General features: G+C 40.6%; 1 protein-coding gene and 1 pseudogene across 1 annotated transcript in view; one reads left to right on the top strand and one right to left on the bottom strand.

The window, feature by feature from the left end:
• The window catches only part of LOC6502870 (neuronal acetylcholine receptor subunit alpha-7), a 580,669-nt gene that overhangs the window by 469,822 nt on the left and 84,969 nt on the right, over positions 1-25,878 (bottom strand). The gene's annotated exons all lie outside the window — the stretch shown is intronic.
• On the top strand, positions 1,058-25,878 carry LOC6502875 (annotated as a pseudogene).

Below are 25,878 nucleotides of genomic sequence, written 5' to 3'. Positions count from 1 at the left end.
AAATATTTGCCCGATCATTAACGAACAGTGAAGTGCACTTAAATAATTATTAGAGTAGAGTGGTGTTATGTAGGAAGCTAGGAAGAACCCACACCGTTCCGACGAGCTTAGAACCGAGCAACGCAAGAAGTGCACGCCCCCCGAAACCTCCTACGCACCGTGGGTAAAGTCGATCCGTCGATCGCAGGGTGAATACCGACCGTAAGCCCCTTCGCTACCAGTTTTTCTTTAACGATGTGGTAAAGCGAAAGGGAAGAGCAACGTACGAATACTTGCTCTTACTAACTGGATACCTCATAGTTTATATTTATACATACATATCTCGTTTATATGTAGATTTAGAACAAATCGAGCATGAATCTAATACCACATTATCAAGTTAGATTGCTCGAAATAGAGTACACAGAAAATACGGATATACAGGAGTGAATGAAAAATACGTCTACCAGCGGCGAAAGTTCGGATGATGTTGGCACCTAGTGCCACAACCTAAAAACCCAGCTCTAATAGGCGGCGCCAGAAACAGAAATCAGCAATATCAGCGGTAAGAATGACCGACTGTCCGGAGCAAGCAAAACCAGCGAGGTGAACAGAAACCCAATACCAAGCGATTTGACTTTAACATTAACCTTATAGCACGTACTTTCTTTAACATTGACCTTAGTGTACGTACTTTTATTAACAAACGGTCCTAGAATGAGCAGACCAAACGAAAACAGAAAAAAGTGTGCTTTGACTGAGCGCGAGCAAAATTTGTATACGAGCAACTCAATCGGTTGCTCTCAGACTTTTTGCTCAAAGTCTCAGTGACAAACACTTATTTTGAGACCGCTCGAATCGGTTAACAGTTATTTGCAAGCTATGGGGACAACCAACCTGGACTTCAAGTATCTCACATCAACCTTTGACCACAGTCCCACTGCCTTTTGTACTTTGCCCCGGTTTCCTGTACAAATCAAGTGCACATCAGCGTGATATGCAGAAAGTCTGCGCCAACATATTCATAGTCACTATATGTGCATTCCTCCTCCAATTGAAGGTGGTGAAATCAAAGAAATAGTAGCCAGTCGCCGTTGCCCTGGGCTCGTACATCTACTTCACTATGCAAATCGACAAGGGCCAGGTGTTTCTGGTGGTTAACATTGCCTCCCAGTGCGGCCTGACCAAGAACAACTACCAGACGCTGACCGATCTGAAGGAGAAGTACGGTGACATAGGCTAGATTATCCTTAACTTCCCCTGCAACCAGTTTGGATCCCAGATGCTGGAGACTGATGGTGAGGCCATGGTCTGTCACTTGTGCGGCTTGGAGAGGTGTTCTCAAAGGTGGACGTGAATGGCGCTAATACCGCGCCGCTCTACAAGTATCTGAAGGCCAAGCAGACAGGCACTCTTGGCAGCGGTATCAAGTGGAACATTACCAAGTTCCTGGTCAACAAGGAGGGCATCCCCATAAACCACTATGCCCCCACCACCGATCTCATCGACCTGAGGACCTTTGGGTGCAAGGCGATATCGCTGCTGAAAAAACGAATAGGAAAATGCACCACAAAGAGGAAAGAATACTTATCAAAAGCTAAAGGGTATAGACCACTGGAAAGCAGAGACGTAGTTTTCTTGGAGGAAAGGGGACCAAGGGGAGACAGCAATTTTAGATAAACTGGTTGCAAACAGTTCGCAAAGTTTCGAGGATGGCAACTAGAGGGAAGCTGCTGGAGTGGATCTGGATTCTTAAGAGAAGCATGTTGAGTCATCTGAATATTCAGACGCATTGGAGAGTACACGTGACGTCTGCCTACAAGATCAGCATGTTTGTGGCCCTGGACGTCCAAAAAAATATAGGACGGATAAACCAGGATGGCCACGAAATCAGTATAACAAGCTCAAGGGAGCTCAAAGGCTTCCCAAAGGGAAAGAAGGTCATTGACAGCATGTGGGTCTTCGGAGTCAAGGCGGGCGAAGATGCGTGAGTGCGATATCCACCATAACAAAGTCTGGAGACGAAGTCGCTATGCGGGCTTAAGCAAGAGTTAAGAGTTAAGAGTCAAGAGTTAGGAGTTTTTAAAGAAAAGCATTCAAACCCGGCGCTAGTGAGCCAAGTGTGTACACGAGAAATAGAGGTAAAAGTATTAATTTTATTGCTGTACACGTTGAAAACCTCGTGGTCAGCTCGAACAAGAGCATAGAGAGCATAGACATAAAGTATCACTATGTAAGATACCTTTATGAGAAAAAGGAAATTGAGTTTTAATAAATTTTTACTAATGATTGGGCACTGGAAGCTACCGAGACACGAAAGGGTATCACATCGGAACAAAATTCTAGTGAATGCATTGGCAAGGAGAACGTAGTAAAATCTGGAAGATTACAGAATTCCCCGCTCATGGCGGATCAACAAGGAGAGCTGCAGACAACAAGCCCAAGTTTGTCAACTCACGATTGAAGAGCACAGAGTGCAAAGGCCAGTAAACAACAGAATTCAAGGATTTGAAGTCACCTCCAGTTCTGAAGTATGTAGGGGGGAGGCACATCACCAGGCATGGGTAACAGGCATCTCCAAAAGGGAGCAAGAAGCAAGGCCAAGAAAGGACCAAGAGTCCTGTTACGGACTGACCAACCAGAAAAAAAGCCATGTGCCAAAATCGCCACAATCGTATATAGTCGGCCGATCCTTATGAAATTTAGATCATATAAATTTGCCCAAATTAGAATGCATATAAAGTCCCAACCTTCTAACTTGAAAAAAAAACAAAGTTATGGCATTTCCGATCAATCAGTTATATGGCAGCTACAGGATATAGTCGACCGATCCTTATGAGAGATCGGATAAGATTGTCCAAAACGGAATCCGTAGAAAGTCACATTATTCTAGCTTCAAAAACAACAAAGTTAAGCCAATTCCGGTCGGCCGATCCTTTTGAATTTTGTACATAAGATACTTTGGCCAAATATAACATGTGTGGAAAGTCCCCACCCTGTATCTTAAAAAACTCCAAAGTTATGGCATTTCCGATCAATCAGTTATATGGCAGCTATAGGATATAGTCAACCGATCCCGGCTGTTCCGACTTATATACTGCCTGCAAAGGAAAGAAGGGTGTGTGCATAGTTTCAACTCGATAGCTTTAAAACTGAGAGACTAGTTTGCGTAGAAACAGACAGACGGACAGACGGACAGACGGACATGCTCATATCGACTCAGGAGGTGATCCTGATCAAGAATATATATACTTTATTGGGTCGGAGATATCTCCTTCGCTGCGTTGCAAACTTTAGACCAAAATTATAATACCCTCTGCAAGGGTATAATAATTACACGGTGCGACAGTGAAAAAACACTTGTGAAACGAGATAGTGTAGGTTGTTAATCTGGTCGAAGAGAACTCAAATATATTTTTGGAACCCTCCAATTTTTATTTATTTAAAAAAAAACGTTTTTCGGGATTTTTTTGCGCTTAAAAATTCCTGAACGCGTTTTTTTCAACCGATTTCAAAATTTTTGCTGTTTTTCAATAGTTAAATGTTGTAGCTTTTGAAAAAAAATATATCTTCGATTTTGTTGAACAAAAAATTGGAGGGTTCCAAAAATATAAAAAAAATATTTTTGAGTTCTCTTCGACCAGATTAACAACCAGCGTTGGATTTACACTATGTGCGGTCGGTGCTCGCGCACAGGGCGGAAAATTTCGGGGGGCGGCAAAATTTGAGGCATAAATAGAAAATTTATACTTGGATAATTTTTGCGTATAGCCGTCGGTAATTCAGAGCAGCTACTGACCGATTTTAAGAGGTTGGGTTGTCTTTCGAGCAGAAATGTTTTCAAAACAATTTGATTCGATGTTTATCTACTCATTTGAGTTGATTATGTAAATTCTGTGAGTCATGAGTGACAGGCGAAAAAAATTAAGCGGCGCTGCTTTTAGAAAGCGCGCTTTAGATAAAGCCAACAAGGAGGAGGAAATTTTGTGCAAAACTCCAAAATTGCACAATTTTTTCATCAAAAAGAAAGACGAAAAACATATTGATGAGAGTTGCCTAGTCTCAGAGCAAAGTGGTATGTCATAACAATTATTGAAAAATCGGAGCATTGTTGAAAATAAAGTATCAACAATAAATGAATTCAACCAACGATATACATTTATTTAATCTGTTAATAATTATGTATATAGTTCACGGTTTCCCCGACATTTGATTTAGGAAGTTTTCAATTTTAATTAATAATAAGGGCGGCATTTTCTATAATGCACAGGGCGGCACTTTACATAAATCCGGCCCTGTTAACAACCTACATTATCTCGTTTCCCAAGTGTATTTCGTTTTTTTTTTGTCGCACAGTGTTATCAATAAGCATGAAACAATATCCAACCTAATAACCCAGCACTAGACGGCGCCAGCAGCAGAAATCAGTATTAGCAGCGGGAGGAATGACCGACTGATCGAAGCAAGCAAAGCCAGCTAGCTAAGTCGAAATTCATGAACAAGCAACATGAGTCAGCAGAAGAAGAGGTGGGTGACATTGGCATTAACATTGGGGGAACACGTTCATAACATTGACCTTCCCTAGACTTAGTTTATGTTTAATTTAGCATATTATATAATAATTGTTCTTCTGAAATAAAGATAGTTGCGAATACAGAGTAAATCGGTTCGTTACTCAGTTTCAAGTACGGCACTTAAAATTAACCTACTTTGAGTGGCTCCTGTGTAAAACGGACCACAACTAGAACTTTTGTCATCGAACCTACTTCGAGTGGCTTCTTTGTAAAACAGACCACAAGTAGAACTTCGGTATCTAATCTACTTCGAGTGTTGCTCCCGTGAAATGGACCACTAGTAAAACCCGCGTTACCTAACCTACTTCGAGTATTGCTCCCGTGAAACGGACCACAAGTAGGAACCGCGTTATACAACCTACCTTGAGTGCTGCTCCCGTGAAACGGACCACAAATAGGACCCTCGCTACTCACCCTACTTCGAGTGTTGCTCCCGTGAAACGGACCAAAAGTATGACCGGCCAATACGGAATCAGCCAAAACCCCGTACCATCTGTACTTGAGGATAACCAACCCAAGACTTCAAGTATCTCACATCATCTCCAGCCTTATCACAGCAAGCGCCTGGTCAACCCAATCAGTCCCTTGTAGAATCCAGGTACATTTAGTCAGAACTTTAAACGTTCTTTGACTACGATTCCGGGACCTAGGGTGGCTTAAAATGAATTATGGAAATGGAATTACTGTTATGGCCATTTAAATATTGAAAGCCTGAAGAATCAAATGCTAAATATCAATCAGATGAAAGTCTAAAGGCTATTTGCATCGATAACGGGCGTGAATACCTGAGTGATGGGATGCAGAAATTGCTTATTGGATCTACTATCTTGACCTCAATTCCATCTAACCCAATGATGAGGCTGATGATTCCGTTACATAATCAAGGGCCTAAGTATTAGCCAATATTCTTGACAAATTGGAATTTTACATAATGTCTGTCTGTACCGTAATGAACATGGTCAATTGTGATAAGCCTACACCCCTGAATCTCCATAAGGTTTTTCCTTATGGTCCGCAGTTTCAACAGTTTGTCCGTCAACAAAAGCACACGTAGTCCCTAATCAAGGAAAATTAGGGACTTTTATAATTTCCATCTTCCGTGATTTCTTCGCGCCTGTCAATCAACCGGGCGAAAGCCCATTAAAGACCACATTGTCCCGTCCTCCCGATTTCAACAAAAGGGTTTTTATCCAATAAGCCAAAGCATATCATATTTCATAGAACTGACAACTCAGACTACAAAGCTGTTTTGCCCTAGTAATTTAAAAAGGTCATTGATTTTACATGCGGGGGAGAAGTCGAATCTTGTAACAAAACCAGATTTTGGACATTACTCACTAAAATATATAATGACATTCAAGCCTGTAAGTTGAAGAAATTTACTAAATTCCTTGACTTTCCACGTGTAGAAATTCAAAAAACGCTTAGCTCAACAAAAGACGTTATCTTCTCCAACGATCTACGTGGCATTAAGCATGATGAAATTCTGCAAGAGCTCAATCTGCAACACGTAAAAGAAGTACGACAAATTCAGTTTGAAAAGGTTATTTTAAATCTTATTAACCTTGTCTAAAATTAATTTATGTGAATTGATGTGGATTGGTATTAGATGGTTTAACCGCCTTAAATCGGACACCTTCGGCTTATTGGAAAAATCCCAAAAATTATGCCCCAATTTTAAGAAGCAAAAGGAAATTAGAACAGAAGCTCAAAAATCCCAATAAGAAAACCGACGAAAATAATGATTTAATGAATACTGATAGTAATGATTCCCATATCTCCCTGAAACAAAGCATGGTTGTTATTATTCAATAGAACTGTAACGAATATATAAATAATTATGATCAACTGCAATTATTACCGAAATCCTATAAGCCAAAAGTAATCTAACCAGGGAAGATTTCCACAGCTGGCATCAAAGCTGGTGTTCTTCGAATCACAATAAACATGAAAGGAAAGCTTACCTCGGGCACCGAAGTTGATATACCCTTGCAGTTAGGTAGCAGCAGATACATTATATACATATATATCAGATCGTATATAGTTGGCAGAGCCTCTCCATTCTTCATTTTAACCATTTGCTTCCTTTCAGCAATCTCAGTCTTTTGGGATTCCCAAATCTCCTAATCTGGATTTCAAGCTACTTATCCGGCGAAACCCAACGTTTTTTACATTGTTTATCAATGATTTGGCCCTGAACTTAATTTTTAACTAATTCATCGGTACTTATGTACGCGTATGACACTAAGCTTTCAGAATAGATTTGCTAGATCCCAATCTAGACTTCAATCCGATTTGGATCAATTTTAAAACTAGTGGTTAGCAAGTAACCTAAAGCTTGATGGATCTAAGTGTAAACTCATTTGGTTTCAGAGGCTGAGAAAAAGCAGATTTTTGCGATTTTTTTTTTTATTTTTGAGTGAATATAATTATTCAATTTTTTTACACGACACATGGCTATATTTGGAGAGTATCTAGGAATTTTTTTGTTAAGAAATAATTATTATTTATCCCGTGACGGGCAGTCGGCCGGAGTCGCTTCAAAAAATTATTATAATTTTGGTATTATAATTTTGGTCAAAAGTGTGCAACGCAGTGAAGGAGACATCTCCGACCCTATAAAGTATATATATTCTTGATCAGGATCACCTCCTGAGTCGATATGAGCATGTCCGTCTGTCCATCTGTCTGTTTCTACGCAAACTAGTCTCTCAGTGCTATCGAGTTGAAACTTTGCACACACCCTTTTTTCCTTTTCAGGTAGTATATAAGTCGGAACGGCCTAGATCGGTCGACTATATCCTATAGCTGCCATACAACTGATTGATCGGAAATGCCATAACTTTGGTGTTTTTCGAGTATATCACAAAACCATGTTTGAAATATTTGTAACACCCTCATAATCCGAAAAACACGAATAAAAGTCGAAAACTTCAGTTTCAGGTGTAAAAATTTTGTCCTTTTTGTTTAACAAAATCAAAGATATATTTTTTTTCAAAAGCTACAACATTTAACTATTGAAAAACACCGAAAATTTTGAAATCGGTAAAGAATCGGTAAAGAATCGGTAAAGCGCAAAGAAGTCCCGAAAACGGTTTTTTAATCATAAATCAAGATTTTGAGGGTGTTACAAATATTTCAAACATGGTTTTGTGATATACTCGACCCAATAAACAATTCCTACTATGTCACTTCAAAAGTTCAAAATCACTGTTTCACTGTGTAATATAAAATGCACGGCGTGGCGCCACCTAGCGGACTGCGACTGAACTGCAAGGGTATATCAACTTCGGCTCCGTCCAAAGTTAGCTTTCCTTTCTTGTTCAAAATGGTTTCGTTCATCCGCACAAGAAACTAATATTTTAAGTAAATCAATTCAATTCTTTTATTTCCGATAACACTGTAAGGCGTCTGGCCTACGCACCGCAAGAGACCAATTTTTGGAAGCGACTCCAGCCGACTGCCCGTCACGGGATAAATTATAATTATTTCTAAAAAATAACAATTCCTAGATACTCTCCAAATATAGCCATTAATCGTTTAAAAAAATTGAATTGATATATTAACTCAGACATAAAAAAAAAATCCCAAAAATCTGCTATTTTTCAGCCTCTGAAACCATCCTGCCCCCTTAAAAATCATACTTTTTCTCCTCAAGGTAACATTAATAGATTCGACATGATTCAATTACAAAGACTAGAACTTGGCCACTCATTGACGCATAAATTCATTTTTAAGAGAAAACTACTTCCCTTTTGTGGACTATGCAATAAAGAAATATACATATATTAGCGACATATTTAAAGAATTTCCTCTAATAAATAAATATTTTCAGTCCGTCATTTTCTGCACTTAGTTTCTTATCGGATCTTCAAAGAGTTAAACCCGTTTATTTGCTAGGCCCCGATGGAGTACCAAGCTGCGTGTTAATGAACTGCCCCAAATCTCTGTGCCAACCTCTACTTAAACTCTTGAATTTATCTCGGGAAACTTCGATTTTTCCACTTACGTGGAAAGAATATTTCATAACTAGATTGTATCAAAAAGGATAAAATGACGATGATGCCAAATATACACTCAGAGAAAAATCAAAAATTTCGTACTTAAGCCAGCCACAAACGAACTTGGAATTCGACCGAACGACTTCACTTAGTTCAAGGAAAAAATTCCTCATTTATGTTAAATTTTGGATAAGCACGAAAAATTTCTTAAGTTATAAAAAATGTAGTACATACATAAAAATGTAGTACTTGTTCATATTTCTTAAAGTTTTCATTTTTATACCCTTGCAGAGGGTATTATAATTTTGGTCAAAAGTGTGCAACGCAGTGAAGGAGACATCTCCGACCCTATAAAGTATATATATTCTTGATCAGGATCACCTCCTGAGTCGATATGAGCATGTCCGTCTGTCCGTCTGTCCGTCTGTCTGTTTCTACGCAAACTAGTCTCTCAGTTTTAAAGCTATCGAGTTGAAACTTTGCACACACCCTTCTTTCTGTTGCAGGCAGTATATAAGTCGGAACGGCCGGGATCGGTCGACTATATCCTATAGCTGCCATATAACTGATTGATCGGAAATGCCATAACTTTAGTGTTTTTTAAGTTAGAGAGTTGAGACTTTCCACACAAGTTATGTTTGACCAAAATATCTTATGTACAAAATTTCATAAGGATCGGCCGACTATATCCTATAGCTGTCATACAACGATCGAAATTGGCATAACTTTGGTGTTTTTTAAGTTAGAAAGATGGGATTTGGTACAGATTCTATTTTGGGAAAAACAATCTGATCTGCCAATTTTCGTAAGGATCGGCCGACTATATACGATCCGCTACATATCTAATAATATAAGATGCGTGGCGCCACCTAGCGGACTGCGACTGAACTGCAAGGGTATATCAACTTCGGCTCCGCCCGAAGTTAGCTTTCCTTTCTTGTTTTTTTTTATTTGAGTATTCAACCACCAGCCTCCTATAGCTACCATATATCTGACCGATCGTTCATATGACACAACCGTGCACGTTTTAAAGATGCTTGGGACTGTTTCCAATATTTTTAAAAGAAAACTGATTTGATGGTGAAACTTTCATAAGGATCGGACAACTATACACCTTCCGATATATATATAATAATATAAGCGGATACTTAACTGCAAAGGTATATCAACTTCGGCGCCGCCCGAATAATTAAGAGTGAGGCTAAATTATTCTAATAGTTTAATTCAGGGGAAAATAAATTTGACACAATGTTTTCAAGATAACACGAAGAGGATCATGATCCGCAAAATTAGATGGTAACCAAAGGGGTCGGAAGAACTTGGTTGACCTATTTGGAACAGAAAAAGGTATATTTTCCAGTAAAGTTGTTGAGTCAACTTGACAGAGAACGATATTATGAAGGAGCATGACCCCAGCACAAATACGACGTACTTGCAATGGTTGTAGGTCTAATAACTTTAGCCGACAACGATATGGTGGAAAGAGACCACCTGAGTCCCAGTTTAATTATAAGAAACTTATATATTAAATAAAAGAGATTGTAAAACTGTGGGTGATAGAACCTATGTTTGTTCTGGACTTTGGTTCAGGGGAGCTTAAAGGGATAAGGGATAAGGATTAGGATCCGGGAATCCTACGAATCCCGATCTAAAACATAATTCCTAATTAAATTATGCTTTTGCAATAACGTTGTAGTTGCGATGTAACCAGTTTCTCCAGAAGCTTAGGAATCGCAAAAAGTTTATCCATTCCGATGTAGTTTTCTAGAAGTATTTTGGAACCTTTCTTATAAAGTAGAATAATAAAAGACTCATTGCATTCCCTGGGAAGTCATGAAAGGTCCAAAGATAAATTGAATAGGGTAGTATAGGATATCGGAGCATTACCTGAGAATAAAACTCGGGACATCATCAGGACCAGCAGAAAATGAGATATCCAAGGTTGAAAGAGCATTCGAAACATCAAGATTATCAAATTTAGACAAGTAAATATTGTTTGTATTCGGAAAAAATTAAGCAAAGAGATTGGCAATACCTTGTTCTGACGAATCGGAAATATTTTTATAAGTTAGGGAAGGAGGAAAAAGTCTAAATTTACGGTTCATATTGACAAATGAATAGAAGGAGTTCGGATCCTTTCGGAAGTTTGCCTTACAATTCACGATATAACGCTTATAAAGTTGATTCTAAATAATAATAAACTGGTTGCGAATGTATGTCTGATGAAAGAAAATCCAGACTTAAGAAAAACTTTGTAAGCTCTTGATATCCTGTTCTTAAGACGAGAAAGGTGTTTATTAAACCAAGGCGGTTTCATTGATGAAGACGATGAAACTTTAGAAACAAACTTGTCCAACGCGTTGTGGATTACATCATGAAAAGAATCAGTAGCAGCATCGATAGAGTTAAAAGATGAAAGATATTCCCAGTCAATTTCAGTCAAATGATTGCGAAGAGCATTGTAATCCGTTTTTCGGAAACATGTAGTACAATGGTGAGCCTTATAGCTAGCATTAATATTAGGGACATCAATTAACACAAAAACCAATAATGTAGAGTGGTGTAAGTCCTCAGGAAGCGATAGTGGTGAAGACCGATTTACAGTCACAGAGGATATCATATTAGAGAAAATAAGGTATAGAGATCTGCTAAGTGTGTTAAGGATGGGCTTAATTTGAAAAAGATCAATTTCAATTAATTCTTCTGTAACGCTATCAGCGTTTTGATATCGTCCGAATTAATTAGACAAGGTTCAGTTTCAATTTTCAACATTTATTTGGGGTCAATTGAAACTCACAACAAATGCAGCGGCCGATCCAAACAAAGCCGAATATACAAGTGCAAAAAACTGAAAAATCTATAAAGAGCTTGCGCAGAAGCTCCACCAAAGCTTCCAAAGTGCATGCACTACAAAAGAACAACAAAGCTCATGCGAATCTGGAAGAATCTGCTGATAATGGGCAATTACTGTCAGAATTAACTAGTAACAAGAAAGGAAAGCTAACTTCGGGCGGAGCCGAAGTTTATATACCCTTGCAGTTGAGTCGCAGTCCGCTAGGTGGCGCCACGCATCTTATATTATTAGGTATATAGCGGATCGTATATAGTTGGCCGATCCTTATGAAATTTGGCTTATCGAATTATTTTGACAAAAGAGGAATCCATTAAAACTCCCATCCTTCTAACTTGAAAAACAACGAAGTTATAGCATTTCTTATCAATCAGTTATATGGCAGCTATAGGATATAATCGGCCGATCCTTATGAAATTCGACAAATCAGATTGGTTTCCCAAAATAGAATCTGTACGAAATCCCAACCCTCTAACTTAAAAAACACCAAAGTTATGGCATTTCCGATCAATCAGTTATATGGCAGCTATAGGATATAGTCAACCGATCCCGGCCGTTCCGACTATATACTGCCTGCAAAGGAAAGAAGGGTGTGTGCAAAGTTTCAACTCGATAGCTTTAAAACTGAGAGACTAGTTTGCGTAGAAACGGACAGACGGACCGACGGACATGCTCATATCGACTCAGGAGGTGATCCTGATCAAGAATATATATACTTTATAGGGTCGGAGATGTCTCCTTCACTGCGTTGCACACTTTTGACCAAAATTTAATACCCTCTGCAAGGGTATAATAAAAATCTTCCATAGAAAAATAATCACAGAAGACCAAAAATTAATGTAGAAAATCTAAAATTTCAACTTTGGGTGGGTATTCCAAAGATATGGTAACTGCTAGATACCATTTTTTTATTTTCGGTACACATACATTTCAAAAATGATATGTACTAGAAACAATGGTCATTGCCATTTCACGGCCTACATAATTCAATATATGGTAAAATTTGATCAATTTCTTCTCTTAGGTGTACCGCGGAAACGGTGGGTGATAGAACCTATGTTTGTTCTGAACTTTGGTTCAGGGGAGCCTAAAGGTTATGGAGCAGGTAAAATTATGCGTGGAGGAAAAAAATTGGGTGTGTCAAGCCTACGCAAGACAGAGGTGAAACTTCTAGTATTCCTCTCTCTCTATTTTCATTTCATCATCTCTATTTTCTCTCTTAGGTTAGTTTGAAAATTAGAGGTTAAATAATTCAACGACGAAGCATGAATTTGCTTTTTCTAATATTTTCTTATAGATGAATGACGTTCGATTAATGTATAGTTCCAAAAATTTTCAATTTATTCACAAGTATACAATATTACATAAATAACAATATTACAATTAAAAATTACAAAGAAATTACAATGAAAATTTCCTAATGTCGTGATAATTGGGTTATGGTAACTAAAGTGCGAGATATATACGTGAGCACTTAAATCCTTAATGAATCGTGCAAAAACTGCATCGATTGTTGTCCCGTGTCTAGTCGTGCTAGTGTTCCTATCATTAACAATATCCAAATTGAGTGTGTTTTTGAAAAAGTTCAATAACTCTACAGATTCTTCCCTCGCGAAATTAACATTAAAATCTCCCGAAATGATCATAGGAATTTCGTGATAATTCTTATTCAATAGCCTCGAACCACCCTCTGTATATGGCAGAAGCACATGGTGGATAAAATCTTTGATATCAGTAATCGATTTACCTGGTGAGATATAAATCGACACCATAATAATTGTTTTCCCATTAGCCAGAGAGCATTCTGAGGCGTGGCGCAGTTCGCTGGTGTCTGAGAGAGAGGAAAGAAGAGAAGAGAGACAACGTTCGTGAGCGGCTCCCCCACCTCAACAAGCGCATATGGTGAGAGAGGGACAGTGAACGGTGAGCGGTGGTGGGGGTACCCGCATTTTCGTGTCGATCCTGACTCGGTTTTACTCCGTCCCCGAAAATCCATTACGCGCCTCCAAGAAGTTTCACTTCAAAAAAGTTGGAAATTGTCGGCCTGTGTAATTATAGTTTAGCATATAATCATTTTCTCATCGCTTTGTTAGTCGCCTCAAGCCGACTCTTCTCGGCCGCTCGGCTTTATTTTATCTTTGTTATTAAGTTAACGAGCTTTCTGTCACTCCATTTCATATGCGAATAAATAAGCATTTTTATAACGTTGTGAAACAAATAACACAGGCCGACAATTTCCAACTTTTTTTTTCCTCCACGCATAATTTTACCTGCTCCATAACCTTTAGGCTCTTCTGAACCAAAGTCCAGAACAAATATAGGTTCTATCACCCACAGTTTCCGCGGTACACCTAAGAGAAGAAATCGATCAAATTTTACCATATATTTAATTATGTAGGCCGTGTAATGGCGATGACCATCATTGTTTCTAGTACATATCATTTTTGAAATGTATGTGTACCGACGAAAAAGAATAAATGGTATCTAGCAGTTACCATATCTTTGGAATACTTATCCAAAGTTGAAATCTCAGATTTTCTACATTAATTTTTGGTCTTCTTTGATTTTTCCCCAAAAATTTTTCTATGGAAGCTTTTTATTTTATTATTGAAATCAGTAGATCATACTATGTTTTAATTTTGGGATTCAGGAAAAACGCGAAATAATTTTATTGAATTTATTATAGGTAATTAAACAATATTTTCTTCAATTAAATTGGAGTTTTTAATCTCATATTTTCAAAAAGTCATGGCTATCTACAACTTCTGTAAAGCTTTATGAAACAAGCTGAACCTTCAATAGATACGTTTTGAACAAAGAAACGTATATAGCCATGACTTTTTGAAAATATGAGATTAAAAACTCCAATTTAATTGAAGAAAATATTGTTTAATTACCTATAATAAATTCAATAAAATTATTTCGCGTTTTTCCTGAATCCCAAAATTAAAACATAGTATGATCTACTGATTTCAATAATAAAATAAAAAGCTTCCATAGAAAAATTTTTGGGGAAAAATCAAATAAGACCAAAAATTAATGTAGAAAATCTGAGATTTCAACTTTGGATGAGTATTCCAAAGATATGGTAACTGCTAGATACCAGTTTTTAATTTTAGTTGGTACACATACATTTCAAAAATGATATGTACTAGAAACAATGATGGTCATCGCCATTACACGGCCTACATAATTCAATATATGGTAAAATTTGATCGATTTCTTCTCTTAGGTGTACCGCGGAAACTGTGGGTGATAGAACCTATGTTTGTTCTGGACTTTGATTAAGGGGAGCTTAAAGGTTATGGAGCAGGTGAAATTATGCGTGGAGATTTTTTGCTGTTGGCCTGTGTAATTACTTTTTTATTATTTTGGATAAAAGTCGTTGAAAAATCTCAATGACCAAACATTGGTGACTCCGACGTGATCTAATTAATAAAATTAACAATTCCACGAGCATAAAACAGTGCGAAAATACCCGTTTCAGTTTTGCACGGTGTATAAATATATGTACATATGTGCATTTTTGAACCGAAAACGGCACACAGTGCATCAGTGAAACAATTATTTTGTTTTTATACATAAATCATTTAATAATATAAATAAATACAATACATATAATTTTTATCCGGTCCGCCAAAATACATACATACATACATAAATACGTTCCACTTGCAAGTGCATTCGACTCACACAAGCTTTCATATGTACATATATACATTCCACAATTCAGTGTACGGTTCTGAGCGCACAGTGGGATAAATCGTGTTCGGTGCGCTTAAATATAATTAAATATAATAAAATAAACAAGAACTATAATTTTGGCGCCAAAATTAATTTGTGCGTGTTTTTAACTAAATTGAGCGTATTTCAATTATAGTGGCGATGAACTCCAGCGGCGCCATCACAGGAGAACCCACTCTATCTTGGAGTGCGATTTTAAAATGCAAGGCAAAGGCAAAGGGTATCCTCCAGGATTTGAAGAGGATCCAAGGCGCCCTGCAGCCAATGTCAAAGGTGGAGGATGCTATGCTCCATGTGCGTCACGGCCAGTTGGTCGCCATGTACGAGGATTTTAAGGCCATCCACGGGGAGCTTGAAGAGTTAGACATTGCTGAGATAAGTAGCGACTTGCGATGGAAAGTGTCTGAGCTTGTAGCGATGCATACCGAAATCGAGCATGAGACGTCGTTGCGCTCTGCTCGAATTGTTGCCCATTCCACCCTTGCCAGCGGAGCGTCCAGTATCCAGGTGGAACCAGCGCTCAGTCGGAGTTTTCAAGCCTTGCCTCCTCTTCCTCTTCCTACTTTCAGCGATGGATATTCAGAGTGGGCTGAGTTTCATTCAGTCTTTTCGACGATCGTAGGATGCAATCCTTATATAAGTAAGGTGAAAAAGTTTCAGAAGTTGCGATCTTGTCTTCGGGACTCCGCTTTAGAAGCAGTCCGTTCCTTGGAAATCTCCGAGGAGAATTATGATGTCGCAGTGCAGCTTTTGGAGAATCGATTTAAAAACCGTCGGTTGATATTTCAGGCTCATGTGAACGAGATTCTGGGCCTCAATCTATTGGAAGGTGACTCAGTGGCAGCGCTTCGAGGGCTGTCCGATGAGTTCAATGCCCATATACGAGCCTTAACATTTGGGGACGACAGTTCAGACCGCCGGCTGCATCATTGTCCAGGTACTTCTTCAAAGGTTGGGAGGAAGGTCAAAATGCCTCGAACTCGGATCTCATCCCTACTCATCCCGGCTTTGGAGGCTATGGATGTGGCCTTGGCCGCTTAAGCGCCGGGCACTCAGGTGGGAAGACGTAGAGTCGCAAATAACAGTAGAGCGTCCTTTATTATTACTAATTCACCTGCCTCTGCTTGTATATTATGCGATGGGTGGTCCCATGTAGTTTCTGCATGCCCAAGATTTTTGTCATTGCCCCCTGAGAGCCTCCCTGGCGAGGCTAGGCGACTAGGTATATGTCGGAAATGTCTCCAAACTGGCCATCACCTGCGTGAGTGCCTCGCTGATAATTGTCGCAGTTGTGGGAGGTGGCATCACAGTCTGTTGCATTTTTTGGAGTTACAGTCTTCCAGCAGCCAGCCTTCTGCTGTGCCGTCTACATCAGCCGCAGCCGAGTGCGCCGAGCCAATAGGCGCTTCACCATCCACGGCTAATGCACTAGTTGCCCAGGGTCGCAGCGGTGAGATAGCCTTACTGGCCACAGCGAACATTCTCATTCGGAGTCGTTCTGGGGTTTTTGTTCCATGCCGGGCTCTTTTGGATTCGTGATTACGTCCCGACTGGGACGTGATTACGTCCCGACTGGCTAGTCAGCTGCAGCTTCGTAGACGCAAATCGTACGTGGCAGTGTCGGGCAACATCATGGACCTCCAGCCTAATTTTAGCTTGGATGTCTCCAGCTGGAATATTCCGACAAACCTCACTTTGGCTGATCCCCAGTTCTTTCGACTGCAGCGGATCGATTTACTTATCGGAGCCAGTCTATTCTATGATCTGCTGTGTGTTGGTCAAATCCAGCTCTCAGCTGGCCTACCGGTGCTGCAGAAAACCCGACTGGATGGGTTGTGTGTGGCGGTGGTTCACATCATACCGAGAGAAAGTCGGTAGGAGCCACAGCCCGCAAGGACGTTGTGAAGAGCCCAAGCCAGCTGGATGAGCGCTTAGATTGTCTGCTTCGTAAATTTTGGGAAATCGAAGACTGCTTTGATCCCATTTTGAAGTGGACGAAGAAGGAAGTGGATTGCGAGACGCATTTCGTGCAGAATTCTGCTTGGCTCGAGTCAGGCGCCTACTCGGTGAAGCTGCCGTTGAAGATCAGCTCTGAGTTGCTAGGTGAATCGTACTCACGAGCCGTGCGGCGATTTCTCTCCCTCGAAAGGAAGCTTTGCCGTCAGCCTCAATTAAGGGATCAGTATGCTGCATTCATAAAGGAGTATTTAAATTTGGGGCATATGTCTCCAGTCCCGCCTAGTCCACGACCTGCCAGACAGTATTTCCTGCCACATCACAGCGTATTGAAGGAAGACAGCTCAACAACCAAGCTCAGGGTTGTTTTTGATGGTTCGGCTGCCACTACGTCTGGGTATTCATTGAATGACGTTTTGATGTCTGGTCCAGCTATCCAACCAAAGCTGCTGCACATTCTTCTAAGGTTTCGTTGCCATCGAGTGGCCATTACAGGAGATATTTGCAAAATGTACCGATGCGTGAGAGTTTTCCCCGAGGACAGCTATCTGCAGTGCATTCTTTGGCGGAATTCCACGCAGGATGAGTTGCAGGTTTTTAAACTGGATACGGTCACTTATGGGACAAAGCCGGCCTGATTTTTATCAATTCGAGCAATGCATCAGTTGGCATAGGATGAGCAGTCTATGTTTCCAAAGGGTGCCGAAATTCTGCGTCGCGATTTTTATGTTGATGATCTAATTTTCGGAGGTGACTCCATAGAGGAGGCTACCAACATAATGCAGCAAGCATCGGGGATCCTCGCCAAGGGCCAATTTCGGTTGAGAAAGTGGTGCTCCGATTTTTCTGAAGAGCTCTCTGACGTACCGGAAGAGCATCGAGAGTCGTTCCTAAGGTTTGATGATGGCAGCAACTCTACGAAGACTCTTGGCCTAGCTTGGGATCCTTCTACTGATCGCTTGCTATTTTCGTTTGAAGGGCTTCAGTCACCCTCGAAGCCCACTAGGCGAATCATCCTCTCCTCAATCGCCCGGCTTTATGATCCGATAGGGCTTGTTGGACCTGTCATAACGAAGGCGAAGATCTTTCTTCAGATGCTCTGCCGTGAGAAGTTGTCCTGGGATTGGGACATGATTTGTTCCAGCTTTGCCATGGCGCAGCGTGCTGAATTCCCTAGATGGTCTATATCATCACAGTCTGAAGTGGAGATTCATGGATTTTGTGACGCCAGCATCGAGACTTATGGTGCTTGCATTTATGTCGTACAAGGTCAGAAAGTCATTTACTCTGCTCAAAGTCCCTAGTCGCTCCTCTAAAAACAGTTACGGTACCGAAACTGGAGTTATCTGGAGCAGAGTTGCTGGCTCGGCTTGTGTCGGAAGTAGCTCAGTTGAAGGTCTACGATGGGAGGTATTTCTGCTGGTGCGATTCTGCTGTGGCGCTGTCCTAGATTTGGGAGGAGCCCGCTTGTTTTAATGTTTTCGTCGCCAATCGAGTTTCAACAATCCAGGAATTGACCAGAACGATGGAATGGCGTTATGTTCCTACGTCTTTGAACCCGGCAGACATCCTCTCGCGTGGTGCTGTTCCCAAGGAGTTAGTGACTGACAACCTATGGTTCTTCTTGGACTTCAAGACCAGTGGCCAGCAGCGGTTCTATCTGAAAAGCCCACTCTGGAGCTAAGGGCAAGGGTTCTGCTAATCAAATCCCCGTACGTTGACGTGACAGCTGGTTCCAAGTACGCCAACTCTTTTCCAGTACTGCAGCGTGTGTTCGTTTATGTGCACAAGTTCTCATAGCGAGTCCGTCACAAGGGTGTCACTGCTAGCGACATCAAGGCTGGAACCCAACTACTATTGCGTCTGGTGCAGCGTGTGTATTTTTGGGATGACATAAAGGCGCTTCAGAATGGAAAGGAAATTTCGTCAGCCAGCATACTTGCCACATCCTCTCCTTTTTTAGACAAGTTTGGCCTGTTGCGTGTGGACGGTCGTTTAAGAAATTCTACATTGGATTTTGATAGTCGTCATCCAATTATATTGCCTAGAAGCCATCCAGTTACTCGGGCTATAATTGTTGATTTCCATGAGCGTAATCTACACACGGGGCTTCGTGCTCTGCTGGCTATTATTCGATACCAATAATGGCCGATCGGGGGGAGGAAAACGGTGACGAAGGCCTTGCACAAGTGTATCCGATGCATCAACGTGCGCTTCTGGAGTTTTGCGCGATTGAGTCCATCGAGTGGCATTTTATTCCTCCACGATCTCCGCATTTTGGTGGACTCTGGGAAGCGGCTGTCAAAACCACAAAGCATCATTTTTACCGGACCGTTGGATCCTCAGCTCTTGGATTTGACGAGCTGCGAACTCTGCTCTGTCACATTGGTGCTGTCATAAACTCACGGCCTTTATTGTCTCTTTCAGAGGATCCTGCAGACCTTGATGTCCTAACGCCATCCCATTTTTTAACTGGTGGCCCGTCAGTAAGTTTTATCGAGCCTGATGTCACAAAGCTGAATTTCAACCGTATGAACAGTTGGCAGCGTGTGTCTTCCTGCAGTAATCTTTCTGAGCCCCATGGAAGGAGGAGTATTTAAGCCTTCTTCAGCAGCGCTCCAAATGGCGTGCGTCCGGCCCTGCCTTGGCTATTAACGATTTGGTGCTAGTCAAGGACGAGAACCTACCCCCCATGAAGTGGCCGTTGGCTAGAATTCTGGATCTAGTCCCTGGTCGGGATGGAGTGCCTCGAGTGGCGGTGGTTAGAACCGCTTCTGGAACTCCCAAGCGCGCAGTGACCAAGCCTTGCCTATTGCCCCTTAATTATGAAGTTGAAGGACAGGCCTCAACTGGGGGGAGTATGTCGGGTCAGGCAGCAGCATAAATTGGCATATATATAAATGTAATAATTATAGTTTAGCATATAATTATTTTCTCATCGCTTTTTTAGTCGCCTCAAGCCGACTCTTCTCGGCGCCTCGGCTTTATTTTATCTTTGTTATTAACTTAACGAGCTTTCGCCCGTCCTATGCTAAAAGGCGGCCTCACTTTTAATCTTTCTAATCTTTTAAATAGAATTTTGGGAAAATTTTTAATTTAAATTTTGTAACTAACCAAATTCCAAAACCTTTGTAATTTAAAAATACGTATTACTTCAGAACCACTGAAGCTATCGAAAAATTCTTTACGTCTTTGGAAAGGCTTTTAATTATCTATGGAGTTAAAAAAAAAATAGTTTTGGTTTTTATACTTACAGATAAAGTATTGCTAACTGTGAATCGCCTGTCTAGGGGTACTTTTATACTTTCTAGGGGCCTGTCTAGGGGTATACTTTAATATTCTATATATTATGTGTTTTATTTTAAATAATTGAAGGTCAATATATACAAAAAAACAACTGATATCATAGAAAAAAAATCTCTTGACGAGGTAACGTAAAGTGACGAATCTGCATGCTAAAACCAAAATATCTGATATCAATTTTAGTGACGAAAATATGCTATATAGGTGTACAAAATTGCATTAAAAAAATATTCTTGTTTGGCACGTGCAAGAAAAACAAAAAAAAATCAGTCGCGAGCCGAACAAGAATATTTTTATATGCAATTTTGTACACCTAACATATATAGCATAGATTCGATATATGGTAAAATTTGATCAATTTCTTCTCTTAGGTGTACTGTGGAAACTGTGGGTGATAGAACCTATGTTTGTTCTGGACTTTGGTTCAGGGGTCCTAATAATTAAGGAGCAGGTAAAATTATGCGTGGATGAAAAAAAAAGTTGGAAATTGTCGGCCTGTGAATTGAGTGAGGAACATGTTGTTGATCCAAATGTAAGTTACAGTGTTGTCTTCCTAAATTATTTTATGAAACTTTTTGGCGGCAAACTTTTGTAGCGAAAATATGAAAATTAAAAAGAAAATTTTATGTGGACCACTCTTCTCTCTGCCCCTGTTGGCGAACGAGAATATACGCGCAAGCGACTGGATAAAGTAATTAAAAATTTGTTTATTTTAAGCCATTATTTTCATTGTTTTAATAAACCTAAAAAACAAATTATATTCAATGATGTTCGTGCAAAGCTAGATCATTGACAACGTAAAAAACCAAAGCACAAAATTGCAAATTCTAGTTGCGAAAATTCTTTCAAATTGTTATGGTGGACAGGGACATCATTATTATTTAATGATAATTTTATAAATATTTTTTTTTGTTTTTTTAATATTATTAATTTTATTAATTTATTTAACTAAAATATAGGGGAAAAAATTATGAATCAAAAATATTTATTATAGAGCAATAATTGCTAAGTAATATGTAATCCTTTATTTTTTGTACTTTTATATTTTTTAAAAAATAAACATATTTTGGCTTAACATAGCTTGTGAAACAGTTATTTATTGAATAGTTATTTATCTTCCTTTTTTGTAGTGCTCTGCATTAAATACATTTTTTAATCCAATTAGGATCTCATAAATATCTAAATAGAGCAAGAATCTATGTACTTGCTACGTAGTAAGTAATCATTTATTTTTTCATTTTTATTTTTTTTAAATAATTGTTCGTCCGTAGAGCGTTATGCGGCCACTACGTCGAAATTGAACTCGCAGGAATAACGGTTGGTCCCGGCGTCGAAGTCAAAGAACTTATAAAGTCTGACTAAATTTACCTGGATTCTGCAAGGGACTGCTCGGGTTGACCAGGCGCTTGCTGTGATCAGGCTGGAGTTGATGTGGGGTACTTGAAGTCCTAGGCTGGTTCTCCTCAAATACAGATGGTATGGTGTTTCGGCTGATTCCTTATCGGCCGGTCCTACTTGTGGTCCGTTTTACACAGGAGCAACACTCGAGGTAGGTTGGGTAACGAGGGTTCTACTTGTGCTCCGTTTCACGGGAGCAACATTCGAAGTAGATTAGATAATGAAACTCTACTTGTGGTCCGTTTACACAGGAGAAACTCGAAGTAGGTTGGATGATAAAAGTTCTACTTATGGTCCGTTTACACTGGTGCCTTGCGAAGTAGGTTGATTTTAAGTGCCGTAGTTCAACACTGAGTAACGAGACGACTCACTCTGTTTTCGCAACTATCTTTATTTCGGAAGAACAATTCTTATGTAATATGCTAAATTATACATAATTAAATTTAAGGAAGGTCTATGTTATGTGTGTGGAAGGTCAATATGGACGTGCTAAAACTAATGTTAATCCCAGGGTCACCCACCTCTGAGTCTGCTGACTCAGATTGCTTGTTCATGCATTGCTTGTTTTTTGCTTGCTTCGGTCAGTCGGTCATTCTTCCCGTTGATAATTCTGATTTCTGCTTCTGACGCTGTCTACAAGTGCTGGGTTAATAGGTTAAATATATAGTTTTTTGGCTATATAGTAATAATTTTTTGGCTCGTGAAACAGTTATTTATTGAGTATTTATTTATTTTCCTAAATAAATTAGATTGAGTGTAATCCTTAGCATTCGATAAATTTTTTTAATCCAGTTAGGATCTCATGCGTTGCGTGTGAATTGGCTCTACTGCAATAAACGGAAAATTTTTAATAGAGACTATCAATTTGTCAAAAAAAAAGTCGTTGCAATGTCTTTTTGCCATAAATCTTAGACAATAATGGAGAGGAGATAGTTGGCTTTGTCACATGAAAAATGTGCTACACTGTCAGGGGGCACTTAAATTATAGTGAATATAGTAGCATAAATGCTAACTAATTCTACTTGACGCCGATCCAAATCCAGGGAGTTGCCTCTAATACTCTGGAATCCACCGAAACAAGAAATACCCGATCTTGATGAGCGACTGTTGGGCCAAGCAGCAACCAAAAAATGAATTTAAAATAATCATAAAATGCTTAGCTGCAGCTGTTGTTATCAGCATGTATTCTTCTCTGTTTTGTCTCCCAGTTTCGCAAGCGCTTTATTGTTATTTGTGCTCTTTGGGAATGTGCTCTTTATCTATGCTCTTTGGGAAGCTTTGGTAGAGCTTCAAGCTCTTGGTTGCACTTGTTATTCGGCATTGTTTTGGATCGGCCGCGGAATTTGTTTTGGGGTTAAATCTGCATTGAGCCATAATAAATTGAATAATATAATTGAACCTTGTCTATTAATTCGGTCGCTATCAAAACGCTGATAGCTCAACATTTGGTGACCCCGACGCGATTTCATCCCGGTTGATTATTGTGATCAGCATTAAAAATGCCAAGAAAACGCCCTTGTTGTTGTTGTTATAATTTGCATTTTAATTAAATAATGGAGTCTGGAGCTGAGACTATTGGAGCTGCTGCCGCAAACCGGGAAAGGATGCTGCGAAGAAGAGCATAAGTGACCTGCCAGGAGATGAATGCGCTGCATCCTAAGGTGGAGGCTGCGGCGCGGACTGAGGATTGTACCATTATGGCGCTGGAGTTAGTGGAGAAGCGTTTCACGAGCGGTTCACCGCGCTTCAAGCAGAGTTGGAGGAGCTTAATTTTAGCAAGATCGGGAGTGATCTGTATTGGAGATTCTCGCAGCTGGTGACTGATGTGCAAGTGGAAATTCAGGTGGAGGTTGCCAAGCGCTCCATGAGAATCGCTGCCCACTCCACACTTCTCGACGGTGCCAGTATATCGCCAATGCCATACAAGCCAGCCCCCTCCTTGCCACCGTTGCTGATGCCAACATTCAGCGGCGGCTATGCCGAGTGGTCGTATTTCTGCGGCCTATTTAAGACCACGATTGACAGCCATCCTCATGTAACGAAAATGGAAAAGCTCCGGTGGCTCATTTCATGCCTGCGCGAGTCTGCCTTGGATACGGTGAGAGCTCTGGAAATTACTGACGCGAACAACGATGTGGCCCTTGACCTATTGCGCAATCGTTTAAGTAATCGGCGTTTAATATTTCAGTCTCACATTAATGAGATCCTGCAGCTTCGTGTGGTCGAGCCAGGGTCTGGTACTACTTTGCGAGAGCTATCGGATCGGTTCAATAGGCATATGCGGGCTATTATGAGTTCCGGATCAGCTGCCGAGATCCAAGGATGCTTGCTTATCCAGATTATCCTGCAGAAGTTGGATCCTGATCCAAAGGCCAAGTGGGAAGACACTCTCGCCGGAAGCAACGACAGCCTTTCGTCTTGGGAGTCCATGGCACGATTCTTGGAGCAAAGGTGCCGGACTCTTGAATGCGGCGACTTTTCTTTGGCGGCGTATCCACCAGCTAACCAAGTGGGCCGAGGTAGATCTTTGAATAACCGATCGTCGTACATGCTTATTAACGCCCGTCCTGCTCTATGCGCCCTGTGTGGTATTTCGGTGCACGAGCTTCGTTCTTGTTCAAGTTTAATGCTTTGCCAATTGAGGAACGGTACGACGAAGTGCAGCGTCTGGCTCGCTGTTTTGTTTGTCTGGAGGATGGCCATCCCGCTCGCGGATGCTCAGCTTTCCTCTGCTCGACGTGCAATCACCGTCATCATATTTTGTTGCACCCTCGCGGGCAGATTTCACCCGCACGAGTCTCCCGTCCTATCCGTGCCGTGTCTGTGGCGAACCCATCCCGCTCAATCAACCCTGTTACGAGCCTGGATCGCAATGCTGAGCTAGTGCTCCTTCAAACAGCCAATGTACTCGTTCGTGGTCGATCTGAAACCTTCTTGCCTTGCCGAGTTTTATTGGATTCTGGTTCACAAGTGCACTTCATATCGTCGCGGCTGGCGAATGAACTTTAGCTTGGCCCCTCCAAATGCTCCACAACGGTTTGAAACGGGTGGAGCATCCGTTAATGTGTGCTTGAAGTCCCGCCTTAGCACGTGTTCAGTGGAAATTGAGGCGGTTGTAGCTTCACATATAACGGACTATCAGCCTAGCCTGGATATAGATGCTTCGGACTGGAAGATTCCTGGCAATATGGATCCAGCTGACCCCAACTTTCCCCGGTGAACTATTACGGGATGTCTCGGCGCTCTATGCTAGGGAAGACAACCTACGGAATAACCACTGCAATGATGTGACTGCTGCCCCTTCCAACAGTGTTATTGAAGGCCCACCCTTCAATGAGGGGAAGGATGTTGGGCCAAGCAGCAACCAAAACATGCATTTAAAATAATCATAAAATGCTTAGCTGCAGCTGTTGTTATCAGCATATATTCTTCTCTGTCTTATCTCCCAGTTTTGCATGCGCTTTATTGTTATTTGTAGCGTATGCTCTTTGGGAAGCTTTGGTAGAGCTTCTGCGCAAGCTCTTGGTTGCACTTGTTATTCGGCATTGTTTTGGATCGGCCGCCGAATTTGTTTTGGGGTTAAATTGAGCCATAATATAATTAATAATTAAACCTTGTCTATTAATTCGGTCGCTATCAAAACGCTGATAGCTCAACAGCGACTTTATGACCGTTTTATTCTGTTGAGAAATATATACTTAGATTTAACCCTAACTTCTTTTCTATTTCCTTATACATACCGCAGTATCTCCTCCCTTCTCTAATGGGATCGCCGATCGGAATAACCGTGGCGCCAAACTTAACTTAACTTTGCCAAAAACAGTGTGGCCAATTACAAACATAGTTTGAATCTCAAACACAAACATACTTAACGAAAGTGCATCCTAGTGGCGCGTAATTCAAACTGACTGTCAATCGATATTCTAGCAGGTTAGCTTATCCTTTCCGCGCCCTCGTGAAGCAGCCGCATTCACCACATCCAGAACAGCTAGCTTCAAAGCGGGACGAATTCTCCTGGGTCGATCGTCAGTCCGTACCGCCGCTCGCCTGGGCACACCATCTACTCCAGTGA

The sequence above is a fragment of the Drosophila ananassae genome, chromosome XL (assembly GCF_017639315.1).
Source record: "Drosophila ananassae strain 14024-0371.13 chromosome XL, ASM1763931v2, whole genome shotgun sequence".
NCBI lineage: Eukaryota > Metazoa > Arthropoda > Insecta > Diptera > Drosophilidae > Drosophila > Drosophila ananassae.
Note: the sequence above shows the minus strand (reverse complement) of the source record. Positions and strands in the feature narration are given on the sequence as shown.